The sequence below is a fragment of the Nycticebus coucang genome, chromosome 13 (assembly GCF_027406575.1).
Source record: "Nycticebus coucang isolate mNycCou1 chromosome 13, mNycCou1.pri, whole genome shotgun sequence".
In the NCBI taxonomy this organism is placed as follows: Eukaryota; Metazoa; Chordata; class Mammalia; order Primates; family Lorisidae; genus Nycticebus; species Nycticebus coucang.
Genome location: NC_069792.1, coordinates 15,303,686 through 15,312,642, shown reverse-complemented (window position 1 = coordinate 15,312,642; position 8,957 = coordinate 15,303,686). Strand labels below are relative to the sequence as shown.

The window sequence follows — 8,957 nt, the reverse complement described above, 5'->3', positions numbered from 1 at the left end:
GGTTTGCTCATTACTTTTTTTTTTTTATCGTTAAATCTTAGCTGTGTACATTAGTGCAATCAAGGGCTACGATGTGCTGGTTTCATATACAATCTGAAACATTCCCATCAAACTGTTCAACGCAGCCTTCATGGTATTTTCCTAGTTATTGTATGTAGACATTTGTATTCTGTCTTTAGTAAGTTTAGCCTGTACCCATTCCAAGATGCACTGTAGGTGTGGGCCCACCCATCACCCTCCCTCCACCATAACCTCCGCCCTCCCTTCCCCTTCCTTGGCCCCTTCCCCATAGTCTTGTGCCATAGTTGGGCTATAACCTTCATGTGAAAGCCACAATTTAGCTTCATAGTAGGGCTGAATACATTGGATATTTTTCTTCCATTCCTGAGATACTTTGCTAAGAAGAATATATTCCAGCCCCATCCATGTAAACATGAAAGAGGTAAAGTCTCCATCTTTCTTTAAAGCTGCATAATATTCCATGGTATACATGTACCACAATTTGCTAGTCCATTTGTGGGTCGATGGGCACTTGGGCTTCTTCCATGACTTAGCGATTATGAATTGGGCTGCAATAAACATTCTGGTACAGATGTCTTTGTTATATTGTGATTTTTGGTCTTTTGGGTATAAAACTAGTAAAAGAATTATAGGATCAAATGGCAGGTCCATTTTTAGGTCTCTAAGTATTCTCCAAACATCCTTCCAGAAGGAACGTATTAGTGTGCATTCCCACCAGCAGTGTAGAAGTGTGCCCTTTTCTCCACATCCACGCCAACATCTCTGGTCTTGGGATTTTGTTATGTGGGCTACTCTTACTGGGGTCAAGTAGTTTTGATTTGCATTTCTCTGATGATTAAGGATGATGAGCTTTTTTTCATGTGTTTGTAGATTGTGCGTCCGTCTTCTTTAGAGAAATTTCTCTTCAAGTCCCTTGCCCACCCTGAGATGGGATCACGTGTTCTTTTCTTACTAATACATTTGAGTTCTCTGTGGATTCTGGTTATTAAACCTTTATTGGAGGTATAACCTGCAAGTATTTTCTCCCATTTTGAGGGCTGTCTGCTTGCTTTACTTACTATGTTCTTGGCTGTGCAAAAGCTTTTTAGTTTGATCAGGTCCCAGTAGTGTATTTTTGATACTGCTTCAATTGCCTGGGAAGTCCTCCTCATAAAATATTCACCCAGGCCGATTCCTTCTAGAGTTTTCCCTGCAGTTTCTTCAAGTATTTTAATAGTTTCATGTCTTAAGTTTAAATCTTTTATCCAGTGAGAGTCTATCTTAGTTAATGGTGAAAGGTGTGGGTCCAGTTTCAGTATTCTACAGGTTGCCAGCCAGTTCACCCAGCACCATTTGTTAAATAGGGAATCTTTACCCCACTGAATGTTTTTAATTGACTTGTTGAAGATCAAATAACGGTAAGTAGCTGGATTCATCTCTTGGTTCTCTATTCTGTTCCAGACATCTACTTCTCTGTTTTTGTGCCAATACCATGCTGTTTTGATCACTATCAATTTATAGTACAGTCTCAAGTCTGTTCCTGATTCCTCCTGCTGTGTTTTTATTGTTGAGTAATGTTTTAGCTATTCAAGGTTTTTTTCTGATTCCATATAAAACGAAGTATTATTTTTTCAAGATCTTTAAAACATGACAATGGAGCGTAAATAGGAATTGCATTGAAATTATGTATTGCTTTGGGTAGTATAAACATTTTAACAATGTTGATTCTTCCCAGCCATGAGCATGGTATGTTTTTCCGTTTATTAACATCTTCAGCTATTTCTTTTCTTAAAGTTTCATAGTTCTCTTTGTAGAGCTCTTTCACGTCCTTTGTTAGGTATACTCCCAAATATTTCATCTTCTTTGGCACTACTGTGAAAGGAATAGAGTCCTTGACTGTTTTTTCAGCTTGGTTATTGTTGGTATATATAAAGGCTACAGATTTATGGGTGTTGATTTTGTAGCCTGAGACATTGCTGTATTCCTTGATCACTTCTAAAAGTTTTGTAGTAGAATCCCTAGTATTTTCCAGATATACGATCATATCATCTGCAAAGAACGAAAGTTTGATCTCTTCTGACCCTATGTGGATACCCTTGATCGCCTTTTTCTTCCCTAATTGCAATGGCTAAAAGTTCCATTACAATGTCAAAGAGCAATGGAGACAATGGGCAACCTTGCCTGGTTCCTGATCTAAGTGGAAATGATTTCAATTTAACTCCATTCAATACGATACTGGCTGTGGGTTTGCTGTAGATGGCCTCTATTAGTTTAAGAAATGTCCCTTTTATACCAATTTTCTTAAGTGTTCTGATCATGAAGGGATGCTGGATATTATCAAAAACTTTTCTGCATCAATTGAGAGAATCATATGGTCCTCATTTTTTAGTTTGTTTATGTGCTGAATTACATTTATAGATTTATGTATATTGAACCAGCCTTGAGACCCCTGGGATAAATCCCACTTGGTTGTGGTGTATAATTTTTTTGATGTGTTGTTGGATTCTGTTTGTCAGGATCTTATTGAGTATTTTTGCATCAATATTCATTAGTGATATTGGTCTATAATTTTCTTTTCTTGTTGGGTCTTTCCCTGGTTTGGGGATCAAGGTGATGTTTGCTTCGTAGAATGTGTTGGGTAATATTCCTTCTTTTTCTATATTTTGGAGTAGGTTTAGTAATATAGGTACTAGTTCTTCTTTAAAGGTGTGGTAGAATTCTGACGTAAAGCCATCTGGTCCTGGGCTTTTCCTTTTAGGGAGATTTTGTATAGTTGATGCTATTTCAGAACTTGATATAGGCCTGTTCAACATTTCCACTTCATTCTGGCTAAGTTTTGGTAGGTGGCATACTTCCAGGTATTGGTTGATTTCTTTCAGATTTTCATATTTCTGAGAGTAGAGTTTCTTGTAGTATTTGTTAAGGATTTTTTGAATTTCTGAGGGGTCTGTTGTTATTTCATTGTTAACATTTCTGATTGATGAAATTAGAGATTTTACTCTTTTTTTCCTGGTTAGGTTGGTCAAAGGTTTATCTATTTTATTGACCTTTTCAAAAAAACCAACTTTTGGATTTATTGATCTGTTGTATAATTCTTTTGTTTTCAATTTCATTTAATTCTGCTCTGATTTTGGTTATTTCTTTTCTTCTGCTGGGTTTGGGGTTGGAGTGTTCTTCCTTCTCCAGTTGCTTGTGATGTCCCGTTAAGTTATTAACTTCCTCTCTTTCTGTTTTCTTGAGGAAGGCTTGCAGTGCTATAAATTTCCCTCTTAGGACTGCCTTTGCAGTGTCCCAGAGGTTCTGATAATTCGTGTCCTGACTTTTGTTTTGTTCCAAAAATTTGGTGATTTCCTTCTTAATCTTGTCTATAACCCATCTATCCTTCAGCATAAGGTTTTTTAGCTTCCATGGTTTTGTATGGGTATGGAGGTTCCTGTTCTTATTGAGTTCAACTTTTATTCCATGATGGTCTGAGAAGATGCAAGGAATAATTTCTATTTTTTTAAATTTGCTGTGGTTATATTTGTGGCCTAGGATGTGGTCGATTTTGGAGTATGTTCCGTGGGCCAATGAGAAGAATGCGTATTCAGTTTTGTTGGGATGAAATGTTCTGTAGATGTCTGTTAAGTCCAGATGTTGAATGTTTAAGTTTAAATCTAAAATTTCGTTGCTTATCTTCTTTTTGGAGGATCTATCCAGCACTGCTAAAGGGGTGTTAACATTTCCAACTACTATGAAACTGGAGGAAATCAAGTTGCTCATGTCTGTTAGAGTTTCTCTTATAAATTGAGGTGCGTTGTGGTTGGGATTAATAATTGAAATCTCATCATATTGAGTATTACCTTTAACAAATATGAAGTGTCCATCCTTATCCTTCCTTTTTCAGTTGGTTTAAAGCCTATTGCATCTGCGAATAGGATTGCAATGCCTGCTTTTTTCTGTTTTCGATTTGCCTGGAGTATAGATGACCATCCCTTCACCTTGAGTCTATATTTGTCTTTTAATGTAAGATGTGATTCTTGTATGCAGCAGATATCTGGCTTGAGTTTTTGTATCCAGTCAGCCAACCTGTGCCTCTTTAGAGGACAATATAAACCACATTAATTGAGAATATTGATAAGCCTTTTGAGAGTCCGGTGGACATTTTTAATCCTTTTGCAACTGTGGAAGTTGGAATTTGAGCAAAATTTTCTGGGTGGCTTTACTTTTGTGGTGGAGGATTATGGTGGTGTTTATGGAGGATAGGTCTGAGAATATCCTGGAGAGCTTGTTTAGTTATGACAAATTTCTTCAACATGTGAACGTCATTGAAGTATTTAATTTCTCCATCATAAATGAAACTCAGTTTAGCTGGGTATAGGATCCTGGGTTGAAAGTTATTTGGTTTTTGGAGATTAAAAGTCAATGACCATCTCTTCTAGCTTGAAAGGTTTCAGCAGAGAGATCTGCAGTTATTCTAATATTCTTTCCCTTGAAGGTGATGGTTTTCTTTCGTCTGGCTGCTTTCAGAATTTTCTCCTTCATATTAACTTTAGTGAAATTGATTATGATGTGTCTGGGGGATGTCTTCTTTGGGTTGAGTCATGCTGGAGTTAACTGTCTGTTATCTGAATTTCAGAATCTCTTGGCATGTCTGGAGAGTTCTTCATAATCTCAAGGAGAAGAGACTCTGTGCCTTGTGAAGCCACTTCATCGCTTTCAGGGATCACTTATATCGCTTTCAATATAAGACGAATATTGGTTTTCTTTGAATTATTCCAGAGCTCTCTGAGAGAGTGATTTGTTTTTGCCCTCCATTTCTCTTCCTCTTTGAGAGTTTGGGAGCGTTTGAAAGCTTTGTCTCCAATGTCAGACATCCTTTCTTCTGCTTGCTCCATTCTGTTGCTGGGGGATTCTACTGTGTTTCTCATATCTTTGGGGGCTGCAACTTCTTGTCTCAATGTGTCAAAATCTTTGGTCATTGGTTTTTGAATTTGTTGAATTCTTGAGATATCTTTTGGGTTACTGCTTGGAATTCTAATTCAATCTTATTTGCTATCCAGGTTCTGAATTCGATTTCTGGCATCTCAGCTATTTGTTTGTGCATAAAATCTTGTGCTGTGTCTGTCCCATTGATCCTTGGGGGAGTTGATCTACTCTGATTATTCATATTGCCGTAGTTTTTCTGTTCATTTCGCCTCATGATTGTTTTTCACCATTGCCTCTGGCCATTCTCAGAGTTGGGGAGGTGTCTCTCCAAGAGTAGACCCCAGCGGGATCACTCTATTGTTGCTGGATCTTTGTAGGGAGTGACCCTGTGTAGTTCCTCTGGGGCTGCCCCATCCAGGGAGTTCTGGTTGTGGAAGCAACTCCGGAGCGTGACACACCAGGATCCAGCAACAGGGCGGGAGGTGGTCCGCATGGTTTTGTGAGTGCCTGGCACCCAGTGACTTTGGCACAGGGAGCCCAAGTCTCCAGCAGTCTCTAGCCAGGAGAAGGGCTCTGGGCAGAGGCAGGGAGGGTTCCGGAGTGCACCTGGCTACCAGAGTCCCTGGCCAGACAAGCGGGCCAGTGTGGGGGGAGGGAGGGTACAGGAGAGTGGATGCGGTGTTGTGCAGCTTCTGCAGTTCCTGGTCAGGGCATGTGGAGGCCCAATGGGTGGGGCCGTGGGTCGGGAGTCGCGGCACATCTCTTATGGAGGTACAGGCAGCACTAAGCCCAGGAGTTTGAGGTTTCTATGAGCTTTGACGCCACAGCACTCTACCCAGGGCAACAGCCCGGTGATCCAGTGTTCTAAAACTCGTCTGACTCTACTCCTGAGGGTTAAGACTGTAAGGCAGCTCAGTCCCCGCCTTTAGGCTATTCAGTCACTAGGTTACTAGCTCCCGCCCGACCCTTGCTCTGTGACCCTGAGTGCAGTGCTTGCTGGGGCAGTTCTCTCACAATGGCTCGCTGCAGCCCACAGCCAAACACTATTAGCTCTGTCCGGCTCAGTGGCTCAGTCTGGGGCCCTAGACAATGCCTGAAGTTCTCCGCACTCCTGCTCAAGCTCTCCCAAGGCAGTTCAACTGAGTGCCAAGTCAAAAAGCACTGAAACAGTTCATAGGTAAGGCCTTTCTGGTTTGCAGTCTCACTGCTGCTTGTACTTACGGCTGCCGGCGGGACTAGGTCAATTGAACACATGCAACCACTTGCCAGTTTTCCACTGTTTTTGTCCTCTTCTTGGGGTCCAGAAGTCCTTGCTGACTCCCTGTATCCTCAAAGGGATGATTATAGGCAGATCCCACCAGCCAGAGATGCCTGGAGTCTTATCTCCCCAGACTCACCATTCCCAGTTGCAGGGAAGCTGTTACTTGGCCGCCATCTTGCTCCACCCTCTGTTCATTACTGTTTAAATTGGATTTTTTTTTTTTTGACACAGGTGTTGCTCTGTCCCCCAGGCTCTGAGAGTACAGTGGCACAATCCTTGATCTCGTGGGCTCGAGCTATCCTTCCACCTCAGACTTCCAGATGGGTATTTCATTATAAATTTGGGAACATGTTAGCATCAAATAGTTGATTTATTTTAAAGAAAATCTGGCCGTGGGATATTCTTTTAGAATTAGGAAAAAAGAGTATTACATCAAAACATAGTTCTCCTTACTTATAAGGAGAACACATAGTATATTTTATCATAGTAAGTACACAGCTGCATTTTGGTTGAGATATCTTCCAAAGAGTAGAGATGCCAACTGGAACTTAGAATCAAATAACTATTTGCTGGCCTATTAGTGAGTTAAAAGTTGTATATAAGTTGTGGGGTGGGCATAGTGGCTCATGCCTATAATCCTAGCACTCTGGGAGGCCGAAGTGGGTGGATTGCTTGAGCTCAGGAGTTCAAGATCAGCCTAAGCAAAAGTGAGACACCATCCCTAGTAAAAAAATAGAAAAACTAGCCGGGTGTTTTGGTGGGTGCCTGTGGTCTCAGCTACTCAGGAGGCTGAGGCAAGAGGATCAATTTAGCCCACAAGTTTGAGGTTGCTATGAGCCATGACCTCACAGTCTCAAAAAAAATTTATTGTGTGAACATGCTGTTGTCCTTTTGGTTTGGTTGGTTATTTCTTTTTGGGACCATGGATTACATGGGAAGTTACACTGTCCAGGAGCCAATCCCAGCCATGCGGTCTTCCTTCTTCCTGTGGAAACAAGGGGGTTTCGGTGTGGAATGATTTAATTTATGAATTACAGTGCAAAAGCAGGAATGTATTTTTTTTTACAATTGGGGAATAATATCATTTTTCATATGTGCCTGCAAGTGTGCCAGTATCTAAGAGAGGCCCTTGGAGTTCCTGTCAATAAAGTAGGACCAGTGTGTGTGGATGAATTTGTGAGCGAATGCAGTCATTAATATGTCTCTCTCCTGTTTTTAAGAAAAAAACCTAGAAATAATAAAATCTGAATTTACAATTCAGTTATGAGTGTTTTAAATTTACATAAGTATTTCCTTCATTATTCCTTTAAATAATGAGCTTCCAGAAGACATTATATTTTAAAGGTTGATGTTTATATAGATTTTAAAGAATTGAGCTCAAAAAATATGCTATATATATGGAAACAAATATTTTTGAAGATAAAAAACTTAGATACATCTGTTTCATAGAACTAACAGTAGGAAAGAAATGAAAGGAAATTTAACCTTCATGGCAGACACTTCAGAGTTTATTTTTGAATCAGCAATATTTAGCATTAGTGTCTAGAGAATCAGAACCCAAGAAATGTTCACTTCAGCCAAAGTTGGACTCATGAAAAACAAAGTGTAAACTCTTTGTAGGTGCTTCCTTTTCCATTCAATGTATCTTCAGTATTTGGAATTGTACCTGGGACAGTGGCTTCTCTCGTCCTTTATTTCAGAGCTTTTGCAACAGCTGATAAGTGATCACTAAGCCCATTTAATATCCTGTCCCTCAACTCCATTACCTATTTATATTGATAAATGAGAAAATTCAGACATTTCAGCAAAATATACAACTTTGATAAATGTTCGTGTCATTTAGGCTATTGTCAATTGTCAACTTAGTCTACATCATAGAAATGTTTATTGCCAAATATATAAGTGAAAGAAAAGAAAGAAAGGAGGGAGGAAAACGGAAGGAAGAAGGAGCTTGAAATAGAAAATCTTCTGAAGCTAGTTTTAAATGCTTTTTTGGGGCTGGGGGTGGTAACTCACACCTGAAATCCTAGCACTCTGGGATTCTGAGGTGGGTGGATTGCTTGAGCTCAAGAGTTTGAGACCAGCCTGAGACCAAGACCACACATTGTCTCTACTAAAAAATAGAAAAACTAGCAGGCATCATGGCAGGTGCCTGTAGACCAAGCCACGTGGGAGGCCGAGGCAAGAGGATCACTTGAGACCAAGAAACTGAGGTTGCTGTGAGCTATGATGATGCTATGGCATTTTTAACCCAAGGTGACAGAGTAAGACTGTCTCAAAAATAAATAAATAAATAAAAAATGCTTTTGTTTTTTTTTTTTGTAGGAGACTCTGTCTCTATGCTTTATTGCCCTCTGTAGAGTGCTGAGAGTGCTGTGGCATCACACAGCTTACAGCAACCTCTAGTTCCTGGGCTTAGGCAATTCTCTTGCCTCAGCCTCCCGAGTAGCTGGGACTATAGATGCCCGCCACAATGCCAGGCTGTTTTTTTGGTTGCAGTTCGGCTTGGGCCGGGTTCGAACCTGCCACTCTTGGTATATGGGGCTGGCACCCTACTCACTGAGCCACAGGTGCCACCCAAAACATGCTTTTTATGTATTAATTTTAGTCACCACAGCACCCGAGTCTCTACAGCTTTGCCTGGAGAGATGGTGGAGACAAAGCAGTGGAAGTGGGCTTGTAGAAGTTGCTGCGGAACCTTTGCAGGTGCAATGGCCCAGCCTGAACATTGGGTTTTACCTGCAGACATCCACATTCTCCCCAGGGCTCTTCTGAGTCAGGAAGTGAG

The 8,957-nt window shown here is 40.5% G+C and overlaps 1 protein-coding gene across 2 annotated transcripts in view; it reads left to right on the top strand.

Annotated features, from left to right (window-relative positions):
- LOC128563930 (cytochrome P450 7B1) overlaps positions 1-8,957 on the top strand; it is a 186,707-nt gene that overhangs the window by 102,611 nt on the left and 75,139 nt on the right. The window lies entirely within an intron of this gene.